Source organism: Myxine glutinosa, chromosome 3, assembly GCF_964187855.1.
Source record: "Myxine glutinosa chromosome 3, kmMyxGlut1.1, whole genome shotgun sequence".
Lineage (NCBI taxonomy): Eukaryota > Metazoa > Chordata > Myxini > Myxiniformes > Myxinidae > Myxine > Myxine glutinosa.
Window position 1 is genome coordinate 126824912 of NC_136263.1, and position 21829 is coordinate 126846740.

Below are 21829 nucleotides of genomic sequence, written 5' to 3' on the forward strand. Positions count from 1 at the left end.
CACACAGTAATTCTCATTCAATTCCTCATTTGCTCAAGCTCATCCACACACACACAGCATCATCTAACTATCTGCTTTTCCCCTAAAACTCGTGCTTTCCCGTCTTCCCTTACACTAAGCACTTCCTCGTCATTAACATCCAATTAAGCTACCTACGTCCCCTCTACCTGTACCAATGTCTCTACTTAAATCTTGTCATCTACTGTCATTTCTAAATCCCGAACAATGTCCTAGCCCGCCCTCGGCTAGTTTACACTTAACTGCCACCCCATAATATACTGCTCATGAGCCCCAATTGAGGAATGGTAGAATTACCATTCCTCCACACCGGGCACCATTCCCCAACACTATCGCTATCCGTCCACTCCACTCGAGCCTGTCGGTGCGGCAATACATTTTCGTCACAGCTCGGCTTCGAAAAGCCGAGCGATGCATGCGGGTGGTTTGTCGTCTGTAGGTTGGGTCCATCCGGAATTTTTGATTCAGGGGAGGAGGTTTTGTTGGGCCAAGGTTCCAGGCGCCATCTCGGCGCGGAGCCTTTCATTCCCCTACACGATGGCCCCAACCATCCACGGTCGGAGCACCGCACCCGCCAGGGGGCGCCTCTCCTACCCCCCCCTCGAACTGTGCCGATCGCCTTTCCCGCCAAGGCGCGGCACCGACCATACAGGGCTGGGCCCGGCACGAATCGTGCACGCCGCCGCGGCAATGATCCCCGCCGATCCTCGCAGCACACAAAGCACACCACGCACCGAGGGCTCGCGTCGGCTATACGTTGCCCTGAACGCTCCCCTGGTCTGCGTCGATGCTCGAGCCGCGTTCTCAACACTCGCGACCTGTTCCACTCTCGCACATCAAGGCACTCCAGCGTCTCCCATACACCCCCTGCATTCTGTTACTGCACTCGCTCGTGCATTCTCTTCTCTTGCACACTCAGATGCACACCACTCAGGCGCACTCACACCGTTTGCGCACTCCATTATCACACACCCTCACGCACATCCTGGTGCTCTCATACCACTCGCACACTCCGTTACACACTTGGCCATCGCACACCCTCACGCACACTCTCTTGTTACACCCTCAGTAACAACCACGGGTGTGCACTCTCCCAGTACACACACAATCAGCGCACACTTACCCATCGGTGTGCACTCTCCTGTTGCACCCCCAATCACATGCTCTGGTGTGCACTTCTGCACACTCTTCAACATGCTCTGGTGTGCATCCTTCCTCACTCTCGGCCATCGCACACTCTTTCACTCTCCATTTCACACTCGGTTTCACACTCTTCCCACATACACTCCGTTGTGCATTCTTCCTCACACTCTGTAACACACTCTCCTGTTACACACTCATGCTCCGGTGCCATTCGCACATGCGCGCCATTCGCTCTCGTACATCGCACTACGGACCTTCCACGGGCCCCCGGGTTTTGTTTGGATCCCAAGCGCGCCAAAAATCTTTTCGCGCCAAACACTTTCGCGCCATACACACTCCTACTCACCTTCGGGACCTTCTTCTCCGGCAACCGCACCTACAAACCTTCATTGGGGTCAGCAAGCACGGCATCACAATGCGAACACGGACTTTGCGCGGATTCCATTTTTTCCTCCCACAATAATTCCTCTATACCTGCCGTCTCTTCGGCCCCAATTGTTCCTTCAATTTGAATTATTTCGTTTTCTACCTCGACCGTCGGCGCCCATAAAATTTCGTCCTCCAATTCGACCTTCCCCGGCGCTCCCGACATTTCTTTATCCAATTAGACGATCGTCGGTTTTCCTACACCCCGTGTAGGAATCTCTATAGCCCCCGTCAATTTGGCTGCGCTCTGCCCAAGCTCACTCTCCACGTGTTCCTTGCACCGCATTACCTCGTTGCGTATCAATGTGACCTCTTCGCTCAACATGTGCCCAATGTTCTCCCCTGCCTTCTTCCTATTCCTATCCATTCGTTCCAACGTTTTGTTCATTTCCTGTCTTGACACTCCCACGATCGCTAAGAGTTGCGTTATGAATGATTGCATGTCACAACCCGCCTGCACAGCGGGCTGGCTCCCGCCGCCACGTGCGAGGCGCCGCCATTACCAGTTGCCGCACCCTTATCTGCTTCCATTACTACTAATTGTCCCTCTCGGTCCTGGGTCATTAATTTTTCATTTTCTACCCCCACCGGCATTCGATCGCTTTGGCTAGCCATGGTACGAATACAATTTTGGATTTTAAAAACTAAATTTTGGTCGCTCTTAATTTGGAGTCAATTCGTCCAAACAAATTTGGTAGGGTTCCAAATTCCACTCCCCGACACCAATTGTTGCGGCCAATATGTACAATTGGTGTCCAAAATTTGGTCTAAAAAGTTTCGTCCCAGGTTGCAAATCCCCACTCCTGACTACCAATTGTTGCGGATCTGCCGCCGGCCTTCTCCCCTTATCAAGGGGTGATTAATCCCCTTGTCTTTACTAGCCTGGCACGACCCGAGACCTATTACGTCCCTTCCGGACAGCGCCAAATAGGGTTTCGGGACCAAATTCGCTCGTACCTAAGTACTAGCGCTGCCCTGGAAGCGAGGAAATAAGCCTCGCATGAATCACGTGTGATGGTGATATGCTGAGCGGTTTGCGTACACGTGATCTGCGCTGTTATAATTAATGGAACCCAATTCAAGCGGTTTTACCTGTACCACGCTTAGTCAATAGAGAAATCACAAAGGCAATCAAATTCAGAAAAAAGGAAGAACAAATAGGTTTAATTATTATTCACGTACTTACAGCTCAGGAAGAAGAGACACAGGGCAACTTAGACAGTCTTAAGCTTAATACCCCAGGACAAACGGGCCCGTCTCACTCACACTCACACGGGGATTGCAGATGGGCAGGATGATGTTCTCCAGCGCCGCGGTGGTCGTCTAGGCTCGGCCCCGTCTCACTCTCCACGGTCCCCGGCACGTCCCGCGAAGATGGAGGTAGGCGAAAGCAGGAACTCGTATCGTGTCGCTCGAACAAACGGGTAATAATCTCGGGGCGAACGGTAGAGGGCGGACGTAGCACAGCTGGCAGTTATTCAGCCACGTTCACTCACTTTGGCCGAACCGCGCAAGTTATCAACACCCTGGCTGAACCCACGTATCTCCCGTAACCAATTTCATACAGTGCGAATGATTCTCTTCAAGCGCGTCTCCCTTCTCAGAACTCAGAAGTCACTCCAGCGCACCTCTCCCATAACTCTGGGGGCTCCCGACCGAACTCATGCGCAACTCAACTGAGCACTGACGAGCGCCTCTCCCATAACTGGACTGACGTGGGGGCTTCGCGCAAAGGGTTTTATTGCCACGCCCTTAGCCCGATCGAATCTCCCAACCACGCCCTGTGACGCAGTGTTGCAACCACACGCTGTGAGCCCTGATTGGTGACTCATGCTTACCGTCCCCACTACCGCCGCGCCGACCTCAACCCTCCTCCGCCTCCGAGGCCTACCTCGTGTTAACTCGACACATGAGCAACCAATGCTTAACAAACTGGATCGAGCCTGTAGAGGTGGAATGGTTTGTAGAAGTAGGGCATATCCTCCTGTCTTTACAACAATGCAGGATTAACATTGGAAGGGGCCTACTCTCACATATACTAAGACATAACTATACTACAAATGAGGCTACGTGTTGCTCGTGTGACTATCTATGGGGGGCAAACCTTTAGCCTTTATTGAGTTTACTGTACAAATCTCAAAACCGCAGCAATATATATATATATGTATATATATATATATATATATATATATACATACAGTCACGTGAAAAATTAAGTACACCCCATGTAAGGTTTTGACTTTTTCAACATATTTCAACATACAGCTATTTTTTATTTTTTTATTTTTTTTGTTTGTTTGTTTTGTATACAAGATCGAGGCTCGTGAAAGAGCAAACATTAATCACACAAAAAGACAAACCGACACACAAAACACAAAAAACAAGGGGAGCGGCAGACAAGATGGGGAGAGAGGGGGGAGGACACAAAAGAGAGGGGGAAGAAGGGGAAGGACACAAACACAACATTTGAGAGCAGGGACATCGGGAGGACTTGGGGGGAGGTGGGAGAGGATTAAAACATATGAACACTGCAAGGACTCTGGGGTGAATTACCGGGGGTAGAAAAGATCAAGGTTTTCGATGGGGGAAGATAAGAGATGGTGGTGAACAGCTGTTTTAAAGACCTGGAGGGAGGAGTGGGATTGAAGGGAGTGGGGGAGTTTGTTCCAGAGGCGGGAGAAAAGGAGAATGAAAGAGTGAAGGTGAGCAGAGAGCCTAGACTTTGGCAGTTTAACCATAAGAGGGTTGCAGGCAGATCTTGTGCGACCTGAAGGAATATTGGGGGGACAGAGCACAGAGAGAGCTGGGGGAGCAAGGCCAGAGAGGAGTCGGTAGAAGACAGAAAGACCACCAACCTGCCTGCGGTGAGTGAGTGAAAGGCCCTCGGCGTTGACTACATCGCAGGAGATTCCAATGATTCTGAAAGCTTTGGCCTCAACAGCGTGAAGCCGAGCAAGGTGTGAGGCAGGAGCACCAGCCCAGAGGGGGGAACAGTATTCCATTGAGCTGCGGATGAAAGCCTTGTATGTGGTGAGGAGCTCAGGTGTGCCAAGGAAGGACTTCGCACGACGGAGGATGCCCAGTCGGCGACTGGCTTTGGAGGCCAGCTTGGAAATGTGGTTTTCCCAAGAAAGATCATGGCAGATAGTGAGACCCAAAAGCTTGAGCGACAGAACTTCTTGGAGAGGATTGTTGAGAAAGTAGATGGGAGGGTTGTCCAGTCGGTCCTTTCGGAGAGACATTGTAAGAGTGTGAGATTTGTCAGGATTGAAAGACATGTTCCACTTGTTTGACCAGTCTGTAATTTTGTCCAGGTCTGCAGAGAGTGAGGAGGCTGCAGACTGCCGATCTGAGGGATGAGGAATGGAGCGACAGAGAGTAGAGTCGTCAGCAAAGAGATAGAGAGGATTTTCAAGAGAGTCAGAGAGATCATTGATGAAGACCAGAAAAAGCACAGGGCCCAGAACACTACCTTGGGGAACTCCAGCCTGAACAGGAAGAGGAGATGAGAGAAACCCATTCAGGGCCACACGTTGACTACGACCAGAGAGGAAGTCCGCCAGCCATGCATGGAGATTTCCATGGATACCAAAGGAGGAGAGTTTGGAGAGCAGAGCAGGGTGCCAGACCGTATCGAAGGCACGTGAAATGTCAACGGAGACAGCTCTAATTTCCTGTTTGGCGTTGAGGACCTCCATCCATAGTTGAGAAAGCAGAAGCAGCATGTCCAGAGTAGAGTGACCAGGTCTGAAACCAAATTGATGATCAGAGATCAAGCCATTGGAGAAGAGGAAAGATTTAATATCTGAAGCAATGATGGATTCCATGACTTTGCTGATAATTGGGAGAAGGCTGATTGGTCTGTAGTTGCTGGGATCTGTTTTTGCACCTTTTTTGTGCAAAGCGGTGATGTTGGCTGATTTCCAAGCAGATGGCAGATGACCTTGAGCGAAGGAGAGGGTGAAGAGAACAGAAAGAGGGAGTGAAAGAGCAGAAGAACATGATTTTAGGACCCGTGGGCTGATGCCGTCAGGACCAGTTGCAGAATCAGAGTCGAGGGTTGACAGAAACTTTTCCACCTTGTCAGGAGGAAAGGACACAGAGTCCAGGAGCAGCTGGGTACGACTGGGTACGGTGGGTACAGAGAGGGATGGGTTTGGGACACAAGATTTAGAGGCAAACACAGAGTTGAGGCATTCAGCTTTTTCACGTGTGGAGTCAGCCGTTAAGCCGTTTGAGGTGAGGGAGGGGATGGAGGGGGAACAAACACCAGAAACAGATTTGACCAGACGCCACCAGGATTTGGAAGAGGGAGACAGATAAGAGAGTTCGGTCTTGAGAATGGTGAGATATTGTTTCCTGGCTCTCCTGAGGGTGGACACACACTTGTTTCGGGCTTTGTGAAAGGAAATGAGATTTCCTTCCGTTGGATTTGCTTTCCAGGAGACGAAAGCAAGTTGTTTCAGGGCAACAGCCTCACCACAAGATTCCGTGTACCATGGACGGGAGGAAGGGTATGACAACTGAAGACGAGATGGTATAAATCTGTGCATGAGAGAGAGCAATTTACTTTGAAAGAATTCCCAGGATGAGTTGATGTCAGAGGCGGTAGAGATGGGAGACCAGTCCAGATGATTGATGGCTGCTTGAAGACCGTGCCAGTTGGCCTGAGTGAAATGCCAGACTCGTCGACGCTGAGGAGGCTCTCTGAGAATGGTCAGAGAGATGTCCACTTTGACAAGCACATGATCAGATGAGCCGATTGGAGCAGAAGAAGAGCAGCAGACATTTTCAGGGAAGTTTGTCATAACCAAATCCAGAAGAGAAGATGCTCCGTTGACTGAGATCCGGGTCGGGAAATTGACAGATTGTGTCAGTCCCAGTGAGTCGCAGAAGTCCTTTGCTGAAGAGCCATGGCTGGTGAGAGAGGTACCCACACCCAGCCAACTGGCATGGTGACAATTGAAATCACCACATATGAAGAAGAGAGAGTTGGGATGGGTAGATAGAAGTTGGTCCATATTATCAGACAGTGAGATGTAGATGGAGTCATCGCTGATTGGTGGACGGTACAACACACATATGAACAAAAGGTGGGAGCGAAGGGGAAGCCGTAGCCAAAGGTATTCCTGGGGGTGAGGTGGAGAGAGGGCAGTGGAGGGCGAGTGAGGAAGAGAGTTTTTTATAAAGATAGCAACCCCACCTCCAGGACGAGGCTCAGGTCTATCATACCGGAGGAGGGAGTAACCTGGGAGAGATACCAAGGCATCAGAGACATCATGAAGGAGGAAAGTTTCTGTTAAGCAGATCACATCTGGTTTGTCAGAAGCAACCTGTATGGAGAGGTCAGTCAAGTTTGAGCGAAGGCCCCGGATGTTTGAGGTCCATACCGTTAATGAAGAGGAAGGGGGAGCATCGGGTCCAGAACAGGGGGGGGGAGGGGTAGGGTAAGATGTGGAAGAGGAGGAAGAGGTAGGGAGAGCTGTTGAAGGTGTGTCAGAGATTTCAGAATAGCTTGGAGAAAGGGAAGAATGGGGCAGACAAAAGGTTTGATGGAGATTGGGTGAGGCACAGTGAGGTGTTATTTGAGGAGGGGGAAGAGCAAGGCAGTAGGTTTGGGGAGATGAAGGTGAAAGTTGGAAGGAGGAAGAAGCAGGGAGGATGCTTTGAGGAGGAGGGGTGTGAGGGGAGTCTAGGAGGGGAGGAGCGAGGGAGAGTCTCGGAGGGGAGGGGTGTGGGGGGAGTTTAGGAGGGAGGGGAGGGAAGGGGCAAGGGGGGAGATTTGAAAGGGATGGGTGATGGGGAGGATTTGGAGGGGAGGGGTGAGATTGGATTTTGAAAAGTGTATGATTCATGGGAAACGAACATTTTTTGCAAAATGAGTTTGAGACCTTCGAGTCAAAAATACGTTTGAGGACACTGGAGGAGGGATGGAGTTCTGGATAGTTTATGGAATGTAGAAAGGAGGAACTGTAAGAGATGGTATTACATATATTTTTTGGAATGAATAGATTTGGTGAGCAAGACGAAAGCATCCTTTTGTAGGAAAAGAAGAAAAGGGTGTTATAATATATGAGAGAAAATAGTTGTTCAGGGGAGAGATTATACATTTCTAACCGCGTGATCGCGAACGAAGAACGAACGAACAAAAAGAACAACAAATAAACGAATAAGACCTGGGAAGGAAATATTTTTTTGGGTTTTTTTTTTTTTTTTTTTGTGAGTACAGATATTAAACAAGGAGGTACGGGGTGAACGACTGGTACGAAACAGAGAACGAAAATAATTTCAGCGCATTCGACGAATCGCTGAGAGAAAAACAAACCACAAGGTCTGAGACGGTACGGTAGTCTAAGCCTACGAGTACTAGGCCGCAGAATACTCGATACCATTAACCGACGATTGTGTATACATGAACGAAAAATTAGCACCGAAAATTTTCCAAAAGATACGCTGTAGGTCCATACACCGAAAGATAGATACAGTCTCGACAAAAACACAATTGAGAAATATCACTTAGCTTCGAAAGCGTGAGCGCATGGAGCAGCTTCGAAAAGACGTGACCTCGCCGTGATCTCGCGAGATCCTCCAATTTACTGTAATATTCTTTTAATATAGGTTTTAATTAATGTGTTATATTTTTATTTATATTATTATAAAACAGCTGGTTGGCTGTTAGGGCTGTCCGATTCCCCCTTTGATCATGACGACGTGCCACGCCTGTGAGTTGGCGGCTCCTACCCCCCTCTTCTCCGAGATTAGCACATGGGCAATGGCGGCTTGCGGGATTGAACACCACTCGCACCGCTTTTGAAAGGAACTTTGGAGAGCGGAGATGATTGGGGAAATTGAAAGGGGCCTACGCTTATTTCGTTTGATACAATGCAGAGTCAATCTAGTGGGAAACACATATTTAGCCTACATAGAATAAGGAAATAAACTATTTAAAAAGATATATCGTGGCCTGTGTGTAAGTTTCATGGAATTAACTAGGAGGACGGCTGCGACCATTATTTACATTACGAGGGTGTTACACACAACAAAACCATACTTTTCACATTCGTTACACTTTCTCCAAAATTGTTACACTTCTCAAAACCGTTACACTTCTCAAATTCGTTACACTGCACCCTCCTTTCTTCAGGCCCGTGCTCGGGCCTACAAAACTTTAACTTAGTGTGACACGTAGGTGTAATTCCCTCTACAATTAACCTGACCCTGAGTGTGACGATTTTAAAATACAAATAAGTATGTCCCCCTATTGCATTGCACCCTGTCTAACAGACTCAAGCCCACAGCTAACCGAATTACGGAATTGTTCTCAAACTATACATTTACGGTGGGGAGCATTATTTACAGTGACGTTATTTCTTATTTACAACGCAACCCAGGACCTGTGTTTTTTTTTCTTTTTAGGGAACAAGAAAAAGAAATTCCTGTTGGGAGGGAGGAGATAGCACGCATTGCATCGATGCACCAGTACCAATACCACCAAAGCACCCAAAAGCACCACCAAGCACCACAAAAGCACCAAAAGCACCACAAAAGCACCAAAAGCACCACTCGATGCACAGTCACCACTGTTCATAATAAACACAACAAAACAACTGCTGGTGGTCTTCTCTTTCTCTGCTGGGCCGATGTTCTTCCCAACGTCTTCTGGCTTCATGCGGCCTACTTGGAAATAATAAAAAGCACAACTTGTGTTCATTTTTATTTAGGGCCTCAGGGGCCAACTAAGGGTGGTCCACCTGTTTGGCATAGGTGCCACCTTACCGAGGTCCGTAAGCAAGATTCCCTGGCCACCATGGCCGGTCTCCAACAGAGGTGCCCTGCCCCAGAACCTGGGGTCCATCAAGTAGTACTTGGCCGCAGAACAGCGGTCCATAAAGTGGTACATCAACGCAATGCATGCTGGTTCTGAGAATCTCGTGCGCACAATGGCCATCTCACGCACGCTCCCCTCGGCGCCCAATGGCGCACAGGTCCTCAAGTGGGAGACAAAAGGGGGGAAGACAAATGAGCGAGGGGTCGGGTCACAAGGGTACACGTCAATAAGGGCAATGCAGGGTGAAGTGCGTACGGAGAGCGAAGTGAGAAAAACTCGTCCCTACCGTACGTCACCCCCCCTGTCACCTACACTACCCTTGCTCTTACCCCATATTTACAACAATTTACACCTTTACAAATCCGTCGCTACTGTCACGTCTTCCCCTTATTTCCCATACCAAATTCGTCTCCACAATCCCACTATCCAAAATTTGCCATCATCAATTCATCATCAATCCTCATAAGGAGGAAGAGATGGAACATAAAGCACAATGTCACACCCATGTCATGATGCGTCTCACAATCCAAAACATTTGCATTAATGAAAAATAATAAAACATGGCATGGTGTGGAGTTACCTCATCTCAGGTGAGTGGATGCAGATGGTGCGAGGAGACTCCAATCCTAACTATCCTCTAAATGACCTTAACACTCTTTACACTACCTGGGGTCTTTCCCTGTCAATCCATTGGCCACTTACACTATGGGTTCTAACAACCAATTCCCATTGACCAAACTGTGGTGCTTCTCAATTTGGGGTCTCACTCCCCCGATTCATCTCCCGGTGCCCTTGCACAATTTCTGGGCTGTGACGTGTAGCTCTCCCAGCAGGTCTACCCACCTGCACACCTCCACCACTGCAGTTGCCACCCGAGCTTACCTAGCTCCTCACCCTAACCTAACTAACTGGGGAAGGCCCCTCCTGGCTCTGTCACCCCTTGGTGCCCTCTGGCACTGGGCTACCCGGGTCCGTCCTCCGGATCCTCGGGCCCCATCCACAACTACCGGCTCCCAGAGCCCACCTGCGGCCTCACCTGGCCGACATCCTCACAGTGGTGGAGTGCCCAAACCAACTACACACACTAACAGGCTACACACCCAGCCATTTCCACAACACTAATGCACCCATCCAATCACCATTCTTCCACCCGCACCACAGATGCCAATATCCAACCACAATTTACCTATACCCTCTACCTAACACTTACTCTTCCCGCCCCGGGTATCCGTGATGGGGGTCCACTCTTCCCCCATTCACACCTTCGCACCATCCACTCCACTCCACAATTTCCACCATACTCACTCCATGACCATCCATTCCAATACTCCATACCATTTATTCCATACACCTGTCTTCCATTCAACTGTCGTTGCACACCTGTGCAATCATACCTGGTGCCACCTGCACCCTCCTTTCTTCCTGGACCATTTGGTCATCACAATACACATCACCATCACTCACTCATACACTGCTCCATCCACCTGTTCAGTTGCACACCTGTGCAATCACACCTGTTCCTTACACACTGCTCAATACACTTCTATACACCTTCAACACTCACACGGCATCATCTGAACTAACTACTCCCCTCTAACTTAGTGCTCCCCGTCTTCCCTTTAAACTAAGCACATACCACGTCATTATCATCCAAACTAATCTACCTGCGTCCCCACTACAGGTGTCATTCACTAACTAAACCTTAACGTTACCTAATGTCATCTTCGCTAGATCCCTACACACAATATCCTAACCCACCCGGGCTAGTTTTCACTGCCATCAACCCCATAAACCTAGTGCTCCTTTGCCCCCCCGTAGTGAGGGATGACAGAGTTGCCATCCCTCCACATGGGGGACGTTCCCACTATCAATTTTGCACACCAAATCCAACAAATCAAAAATTTTCTATTTACTGCCAATTCTATTCACTTTTCTAAATTGTGGATCAAAACCACGATCACTATTATCATCATCCGTCTACTTATTAGATCCTCTCGGTGCGCCAATTCCTCTAAAGCTCGGCTTCGTACAGCCGAGCAATGAACGCGGGTTCTTTGGTGCCGGCGGCTGGATGCGTCCGGCACTCGGTGCAGGGACGGGGGCTTACCCGTGCCGAGATCCCACGCACCACCTCGGCGCGGAGCCATCCAATTGCCCGATCTCGACCTGCCGGAACGTCTCAATAAAAAGTGGTCGCCATGACGACCCTTCCTATCGGGCTGCCCGCTCCACTTAGTGGAGCCCGGACGCGGCCGTTCCAAGCGAGGCACAGCGTGGATCGCGTACGGCGGTCCTTTCGAACCCGCCGTGGCTCGGATCCCCGCTGGTTCTCGCGGCATGCGAAGCCCAGCACGCACCGAGGGCCCGATTCGGCTATAAGTCGCTCTAACCGCTAACCCGATTACCGTCGATGCCTCACCTGCATGCTTACACGCATACGCTACCCTTTCTTGCCCATACATCCAGCTGTTCCCATGCTCCTCGTCGTACCTTCTCTAACACACCCAGGTACACTCATTCCACTCACAGACTTGGTCACACACCTGACCACCGAACACTTTGGTACACATTCGTTGTTCAGACACCTCACCAACACACCTCTTCGCGCCCCTTCCTCGGTCACCTCCTCTGTGACAATCACAGGTGTGCTTTCACTCGCACACCCAACCACGTGCCTCACGACCAACTCAAGTGTGCATTCCCACACATGCTCTACCATTCCAGGTGTGCATCCTTCCATTCCAGGTGTACATCCTCGCTCACCTGTCACAACCAACTCACGCTCCGTGTCACTCTCACTACTTTCACCTCCACTCTCGGTCGCGCACGAACCCTTACTCTCGACAGCGCACTCTTTCCTCATGCACCTGTCCGTTACACACCTTTCTTGCGCATCCTCTTGCGCACACTCTTTCGTTACTTCCTCCATAACACTTCCCACACCGCGCTTCCATGTACCCCCTCGCACACACGCTTCGACCAACTCACTCTTGACGGCACACTCTCCCGTTACATCCTCTGTAACACTCCTCACTACGCGCTTCCATGTGCTCCCTCGCACACGCGTTACGACCGACTCACTCTCGACAGCACACTCACTCCTTGGCATGCACCTTTTCCTCACACACCCCATGGTCGGACATTCTCGCACACCTCGTTTTTCGCAAACCAGACCTGTCGCACACTTCACCAACGGCCTTTCACGAACACCCGGATCCAAACCAATCCCCAAGCCGACTGAAGCTTTCCTCACATCATATACATTGCCGAATATTTCGCCACTCACCTTGGCACCTCGTCTCCGCACCTCTTTTTCCACCTGCAACCTCTTTATTTGGTTAGTGAGAAGCACATCATGAGTTGAGCACCGACCTTGTACATATTCCATTACTTCCTCCTTTATCTCCCTCTTAGTTTCTGTCCGTCCCTTCTTAATTTCACTCACCTCTTCTTCCACTTCCTCTAATTTTTGCTTCACCTCTTTTATTTCCCGGTGCGTCTCCTCAAGTTCGTCCTCTAAGGCTACCGTGACTGTCTCTATGTGCATCCTCACCTGCCGGTCCTTTGTCTCCATTACCTCTGTCACCTCGTCCAACCTCATTGTCAGCCCCTCACGTACCATCTGACATTGCCTCTGTGTCGCTATTAATTCATTTTTAATGTCCTTTTGTGTCGCTTTTAAACCCCCGATGATTGCAGTGTTCTTTTCCACTTGGTCCGCTAGTTCCCTTTGTCCTATTGTCAGCTGCTCTACTCCCTTCGTCAGACCCTCTATGCCCCCCTGTAACCTAGCCGTATTATTCCTCACCTCTTTCTCCATACGCTTTTCACCTCGCTTTACCTCCTCGCGTACCCCCGAGACCTCCTCACTTACACCTCGTCGTATCTCCTCTTTCATCTCCTCCCTCTCTTTTGTAGATGCCACCCTCATCTGTCCCAATTCATCCCTCTGAGCATCCAGTTTACTTTCTAACCCGATTTGCACCTCCTCTATCTTGTTCCCCATTCGTTTGATTTCCCTGGCAGATTGTTCCCCTATTTCCCGCAATTTGTCCTCCATCCTATTTTCTAACCCCATTAACCCATTTTCACCTCTTTTATCCCGTTGTCTAACCCCTCAAAATTATTGTCTAACTTCCCAAATTTCTTGTCTAACCCCTCAAAATTATTGTCTAACTTCCCAAATTTCTTGTCTAACCCCTCACCGGCACTCCTCGCTTCGTCCCTCATTGCCCCCAATTGCTCACTCTGAGCCCTCGCTTCGTCCCTCATTACCCCCATTTGGCCCTCCAATCGCTCACTATTCTTGTCCATAAGGGCCTTCATTTGGATCATAAAGAGATTCCAATCCACCAGTGGCGCTGCTACGGTCGCGGGCGCGGCTAAATTTGGCGCCACAATAACCATGTGCGCGAGGCCGCCATTTTGTGCACCTGATACACCTCAACCACCTCATTGCTCTCCTCCTCCCTTTCTTCCCCTAAGTCCTGGGTTACCCCTAACCCGTCTATCTCCCCCACCGACATCCGATCGCCTTGATTGTCCATGGCGCGATCTCAAAATTCGGGTTTTATAAAACAAAATTTCGGCAGCTCGTAATTTTGACCAAAAATTTTTTTTCTACACGTTTTAAAAATTTGCTTCGGGCCTCGTATCCCACTACTAGACACCAATTGTTAGGGGTCGTGGCCAAGATGTTACTTTGGGCCGAGCGGATGGTCAACCGCGACCGTTACAGGATCCCCGATTGGCCCGACTCCCCCAACGTTGACCAGATCGCACCACAGATATTCAATTTGGAAACCTCTAAAGCGACTGAAAGAGAAGGAAGAGAGAAGAAGACAGAGTACGGAGGAATAACAGGATTTATTATACACACAAGCAAAAAGAAGGAGCGATCAAAGTTATTTACAAGCAATGGATGGAAGAAGCAGTCACACAGTGAATCGTTAGCTTATACTAGTGAATTTACTTAACCCCAGGACAACGATTCGGACAGACGACGTTCACACTTACACGGGGGATATTGCAGGCAGGTATGGCTTGAGGATGGATGGTTGTTTTGGGAGGCAATGGAGGGTCCAGCGTGGATTGCTGCCTGGCGCGTCCTTTTCGTGGCCTGCGGCCCCTTAGCTGCCCCCTTAGCTGCAGCGCAGCTGGTCGCACGATGGCTCGCACACACCTGCTTGTTCAGGCGTCTTCCTTCTCCCCAGCAACAACGAGCGACAGCAAGCAAGAGGACGGGGTCAGAGCAAGAGGACGGGGTCAGAGCAAGAGGAAGGGGTCAGAGCAAGAGGGGCAAGAGGGCGGAGTGCGTCCCGCGGCGGCTTATATTGGTTTCTCACCGAACCTTCGCGCACTTTCTCGGGGGTTCCCGCTCCGCCCTCTCTTAGCCAAACCCCTTGTTCTGGGTTGGATGAGCGGGGCCGACTTACTCCTCCCCCCTATGACGAGGGGGGCGACCCGTCTTCTCTAGCCACTCCCCTTGTTCGTAATGGCCGCAAATGGCGAAGACCGGTCAGCAGCTGCAGGTAAGGCGCCGTCACGTTGCACAGCAGTTCAGTACTGCAATAAACGGTTGCTGTCAAAGCTCAAGTGGGGGAATCCCTGGCACTTGAGCTGCCATGGATCATCGGAGGGGCCTACGCTTTATTTCGTTTGATGCAATGCAGAGTCAATCTAGTGGGAAACACATATTTAGCCTACATAGAATAAGGAAATAAACTATTTAAAAAGATATATCGTGGCCTGTGTGTAAGTTTCATGGAATTAACGAGGAGGATGGCTGCGACCATTATTTAAATTACGAGGGTGTTACACACAACAAAACCATACTTTTCACATTCGTTACACTTTCTCCAAAATTGTTACACTTCTCAAAACCGTTACACTTCTCAAATTCGTTACAATATATATATATATATATATATATATATATATATATATATATATATATATATACAGTGAAACCTTGACTTACGAGTTTAATTCGTTCTGTGACCGAGCTCGTAACTCAATTTGCTCGTTTCTCAAATTAAATTTCCCCATTAAAATGCATTGAAATGCTATTAATCCGTTCCAGCCCGCCAAAAACCACACCCGCCAAAAACCACATATATATTTTTAAATATACAGTATATATAAAAATATCTCGCGCTTTATATTTCACCTGTATGCAGCATACAAGTTGGCAGGATGGCCTGGACTGGAGGTATGCACACTTGACTCTAAACTGTCCAACCTGGGTTTGAATCCCGACCCAGCTATAACCTGTCATGTCGGTGTTTCACAGGCATGGTGATTCATCAATGTGTGTACCGCTAAACTGGGCGCCCCGTTTGCGTCCCATTAGTTGTTAGATGTTAAGGATCTCACCGTGTCTTCCACAAAGAGAAGGCGAGCTATCGCCGGCACTCTGAACAAGTTGTGGCCTGGCATGCTCTTCTCCTCTGCCGTTGTATACGTCCTCCTCGGCATCTTTTTCCAGAAGAGCCCTGTCTCGTCACAGTTGAAGATTTGCTGGGGGATGTATCGTTCGGCTTGTATCAGTTCGGCAAAAGTTATAATAAAATCTTCAGCTGCCTTCACATCCGAGCTTGCTGCCTCACCATGCCTGACGACGGAGTGAATGCCGGTCCTCTTCTTAAAATTATCAAACCATCCCCGACTGGCTTTGAATGACTCTTCCGATGCCTCGTCCGTTGATGTTCCCGCCGTCTGCTGCACCAAATCCCCGAAAATGTCTCGTGCCTTCTCACAGATGATGCTCTCGGTCACGGTATCTCCTGCGAGCTGCTTCTCCGTCAACCACACAAACAACAACTTCTCCATCTCTTCATGGATAGAGGTCCGGAGTTTTGAAATAATCGTAACGCCCTTGGCTGGCGTTATAGCCTTTATCGACTTCTTCTGCTTCAAAATCGTACATATCGTAGAAGTACTACGATCGTACTGCCTCGCCAAGTCGGCAACGTGCACACCTCGCTCATGTTTTTCGACGATTGCATGTTTTATATCCAAGCACATCATCCTCTTCTTCTTCTCAGTACTGCCCTTGGCACTCAATTTCTTAGGACCCATGGTTAAAACTAAGAAATTTTCCAAAATAAACAAAATGCGAAAACAAAGCAGCAGCGATATACGGCAGAGATGCTTGCACGGCATGATAACCACGTGACCGGAACCCACCTGGTGGCGGGTGGCGTTAGCTCGTAACTCAGATCTCGGCTCGCATCTCAAAGCAAAAAACCGCGCGAGCGACGGCTCGTATCTCGGAAAACTCGTAAGTTGGTGCACTCGTAAATCAAGGTTTCACTGTATATATATATATATATATATATATATATATATATATATATATATATATATATATGTTATTGTGGCGGACACAAAAGCCCACTGGCGTGGTGACATCATTCCACGCACCGAGTGGGCGGTGGCCACGCCCGAGGGGTAGGCGTGGCCTCATGATATACCCCGGGCGACCAGCCCGGAGGAGTTTAGTGTTACAGTGTAGTCTTACAATAAAGACGTTTATATGTTACCGCTTGTCCGCTTCCTCCTTGCTCACAAGCAGCGCGCGTAACGCCGCGCTTTACTGGTGACCCTCGACGTTGGATCTGCCGGAGCGATCCTTCCACACGCGACGCCATCGCCATGGCCGCCTTCGTCAAACTTCCGGAATTTTGGGAGGCTCAGGCCGAAGTCTGGTTCGTCCAGGCCGAAGCCCAATTTCAGCTTCGGCACCTCACCGGCGATGACACGCGCTACTGCCACGTCGTCGCCTCCCTCGGGCCCGGCACGGCCGCTCGAGTTGTGTCCGTCCTTCGCCACCCACCGGACGGCCACAAGTACGAGGCACTCAAGCGGCTACTCCTAGCCACGTTCAGCCTCACGGACGACGCACGGGCCGACCGCCTCCTGGATCTCCCCGAGCTCGGTGAGACGCGCCCGTCGGTCCGAATGGACCATATGCTGTCACTGTTGGGCGACGAAGCCCCCGGTTCGCTATTCCAGGCGCTTTTCCGTCGCCAACTTCCAGCGCAGGTTCGCCTCGCGTTGGCCGGGACCGGGCTAACGGAACCCCGAGCATTGGCGGCCGAGGCGGACAAGTACTTCGCCGCTTCGGACACGCGGGCGAGCGTTGGCGTGGCCGTCACGGCCTTCGACGCTGATGTTCCACAGCATCATCTTCTACAGCACGCTGATGTTCCACAGCATCATCTTCTACAGCACGCTGATGTTCCACAGCATCATCTTCTACAGCACGCTGATGTTCCACAGCATCATCTTCTACAGCACGCTGTGGTTCAGCAGCATGCTGATACGCACCTCGTGAACGCCGCCACGCCCCGCCCACCGCCGCGGCGAAAACCGCCACCGCGGGGAAACCCGTCGACTCCACCGGCCTGGCGGAGCCAGCCGCACTCCTCCAGCTCCACCACCTGGTGCTGGTTCCACGCCAAGTTCGGCCACGAAGCTCGGCGGTGTCATCCGCCGTGCTCCTTCAACGGGTCGGGAAACGCCCGGGCCGGCGCTCAATTGTGGCGATGAGCGCCGGCCGTTCGAGCAGCCTGCTGTTCATAACGGACACCTTCTCCGGGCGCCGTTACCTGTGCGACACGGGAGCACAGGTGAGTGTCATTCCCGCCGGCACGTCAGACAAGCACGCCGCGGGTGGGGGCCCCGCGCTGCTTGCCGCGAACGGGACGCCCATCCGTACGTACGGAAAACGCTGCCTCTCTCTGCGGTTTGGAGGGCAGGTTTTCCGATGGACGTTCGTCACCGCCGACGTGCCCATGGCACTGCTTGGCGCGGACTTCCTGTGCGCTAATGGGCTCCTGGTCGACGTCAAGCGCAGACGGCTTGTCCAGGCCGAGACGTTCAGCTCGCTCGCATGTGCGTTGCCCAGCTCAACGAGCGGCTTGCCAAGCGGCTTGCCGAACGATTCGGTTCCGGCCACGTTGGTCTGTACGCTTCCGGCAGTGGACGCATTCACCCGCCTCCTCGCCGGCTTCCCGGCCCTCACGCGGCCCACCTTCTCGGTGGGGGCCGTCAAGCACGGGGTGGCCCATCACATCCCCACCGTCGGGCCACCGGTCTACGCCCGGGCATGCCGCCTCGAGCCGACGAAGCTGGCGGTGGCAAAAGCGGAGTTCGCTACCCTGGAGCGACTCGGCATCGTTCGGCGCTCAGAGAGCGCTTGGGCGTCGCCGCTGCACATCGTGCCGAAGCCCGGCGGGGGATGGCGACCGTGCGGGGACTATCGCCGTCTCAATGACGCCACGACTCCCGACCGCTACCCCGTCCCCCACATTCAGGACTTTTCCGCCCGTTTGGCGGGCAGGTCCTTCTTCTCGAAGGTGGACCTCATACGCGGCTACCATCAGGTCCCCGTCAGGCCGGAGGACGTCCCGAAGACGGCGGTCATCACGCCATTCGGACTCTTCGAGTTCCTGCGCATGCCCTTCGGTCTGAAGAATGCGGCTCAGGCGTTCTAGCGACTGATGGACAGCGTCCTGCGCGACTTGGATTTTGTCTACGTCTACCTGGACGATATCCTCGTCGCCAGCGCGTCCCGCGAAGAGCACCTACGCCACCTCCGCACGCTCTTCGAACGCCTGGGCCAGCATGGCCTGATTGTGAACCCCGCAAAGTGCCGGTTCGGCGCCGCCACAATCGATTTTCTGGGGCACCGTGTCACCAGGCACGGCGCCGTCCCCCTGCCGGCCAAGGTGGAGGCGGTGAAGGGGTTTCCGCGCCCCCGCACGATCAGAGGGCTGCAGGAGTTCCTGGGCATGGTGAACTTTTACCATCGGTTCCTGCCCCGTATCGCCCAGCTCCTGCGCCCCCTGCACGAAGCTCTCCGAGGTAAGCCGGGCAAAGGCGACGTTACCTGGACCGAGCAGATGGACACGGCGTTCACGGGCGCGAAGCTCACCTTGGCTAACGCCACCATGCTCGCGCACCCGGCGCCCGATGCACCGATCGCCCTCACCACCGATGCCTCGGACTACGCGGTGGGCGCGGTGCACGAGCAATGGGTGCGTGGAGCTTGGCAACCGCTGGCGTTCTTTAGCCGGCAGCTTCGCCCGCCCGAACGCCGTTACAGTACCTTCGACCGCGAGTTGCTCGGACTTCACTTGGCGGTCAGGCACTTCCGCCATCTGCTCGAGGGCCGGGCGTTCACTGCCTTCGTCGACCACAAGCCGCTGATCTTTGCGATGGGCAAGGTCACCGAGCCGTGGTCGGCCCGGCAGCAGCGTCACCTCTCGGCCGTGTCCGAGTACACGACGGACATCCAGCACGTCGCGGGGAAGGACAACCCGGTGGCGGATTGCCTTTCCTGGGCCGTCGCCCACGCAGTCCACCTCGGCATCGACTATGCCCGGATGGCAGCGGACCAGGCCGCTGACCCCGACGTCCAGGCCTTGCGGACCGCCGTCACGGGCCTCCGCGTCACCGAGGTGCCGTTCGATGGCGCGGGCGCGGCTCTCTTGTGCGACGTCTCCCTCGGGCGTCCTCGCCCCATTGTGCCCGCGGGCTGGCAGCGCCAGGTGTTTGACGCCATCCACGGCCTGTCCCACCCGGGCGCGAGGGCCTCCCAAAGGCTGATCGCCGACAAGTTCGTCTGGCATGGCCTCCGGAAGGCCGTCCGCGGCTGGGCCAGGACGTGCCTCGCGTGCCAGCGCGCCAAGGTGCACCGGCACACCCAGGCCCCGTTGGCCCCGTTCACGGTGCCGGAACGCCGGTTTGACCACGTCCACGTGGACCTGGTGGGACCTCTGCCCCCCTCGCGGGGTTTCACCTACGTCCTCACCATGGTGGACCGCACCACCCGGTGGCCGGAGGCCGTGCCCTTGGCGTCGACAATGGCGGCCGATGTCGCGCAGGCTTTCATCGCCACCTGGGTCGCCCGGTTCGGCGCCCCCTCAGACATCTCATCCGACCGCGGCCCCCAGTTCACCTCGGAGCTCTGGGGGGCGGTTGCGCAGGGGCTCGGGGTCTGGCTGCACCGAACCACGGCCTACCACCCCCAGGCTAACGGCCTGTGTGAGCGATTTCACCGCTCATTGAAGGCCGCGCTCCGGGCCACCCTCCGCGACGGCGGCTGGGTCGACAGGCTCCCCTGGGTCCTGCTGGGCCTCCGGACGGCGCCCAAGGAGGACCTGCGCGCATCCGCGGCGGAGTTGGTCTTCGGGCAACCGCTGCGGGTGCCGGGCGAGTTCCTCCCCGACTCCACGGCACCATGGTCCGCGGCACAGCAGCGCTTCGCTCTGCAAGAGACCGCCCAGAGGTTCGCCCCGGTGCCAACGGCATGCCACGGGCACCCACCGACGCACGTCGCCCCGGAGCTTTGCACGGCGGAGTACGTCTTCGTCCGCCACGATGCCCATCGGACACCACTGCGGCCCCTGTACGACGGGCCTTTCCGCGTGCTGGAGACCGGGGCGAAGCACTTCACCCTGGACATCGGCGGTACTCCTGACCGCGTTTCGGTAGACCGCCTCAAGCCGGCCCACCTCGATGTGGACCATCCACCGCCAGTGGCCCGACCCCCACGTCGGGGCCGCCCTCCTGCGGGCGGACCCCCGGCACCGCCCAGCCCCGCCGCCACGGCGCCCCCCGGTCCTGCACCCATCCCAGGGGCAGCCAGGGGCATCCCAGCTGGTATCCCTGCACCCCGGAAGCCGCCGATCGCCAGGGGGCGCTTCGGCCGGGTCATTCGTCTGCCCCGCAAACTGGCCCTCCAGGTGCGCGGGAATTCTGGGGGGGCGCGTGTGGCGGACACAAAAGCCCACTGGCATGGTGACATCATTCCACGCACCGAGTGGGCGGTGGCCACGCCCGAGGGGTAGGCGTGGCCTCATGATATACCCCGGGCGACCAGCCCGGAGGAGTTTAGTGTTACAGTGTAGTCTTACAATAAAGACGTTTATATGTTACCGCTTGTCCGCTTCCTCCTTGCTCACAAGCAGCGCGCGTAACTCCGCGCTTTATTATAATAGCCGTAGATGATTCTGTCTGTCTGTCTGTTGGGTGTCTGTCCGGGGTGTGGTTTGCAGAGTAGCTCCACCCATAGCTCCACCCATTCTGGGAGTGGCTTCATATAATTATAAACAAATATCCACCATTTTATTAACTCGCATAGCTTTGAGGCCTGTTTTGTAGGCCCGTGGTGTCTTGCTCTCTCTCCCAGTTTTATTTCAAATCAAATTCGATATATCATTTCATTTTTCACAGTCGCTAACATAGTTTTAGACTCGGTTGAAAAAAAACGGGAAGAAAATCCAATGAAAGTTGCCCTTTATAGAACGAAATGAATCCTCAAACGCCTGTAACTTCAAGGCCATTGAGTCTCTCTCATGCCTTTATCTCCAATCTAACTCATCATATGATTTCATTTTTATCGAT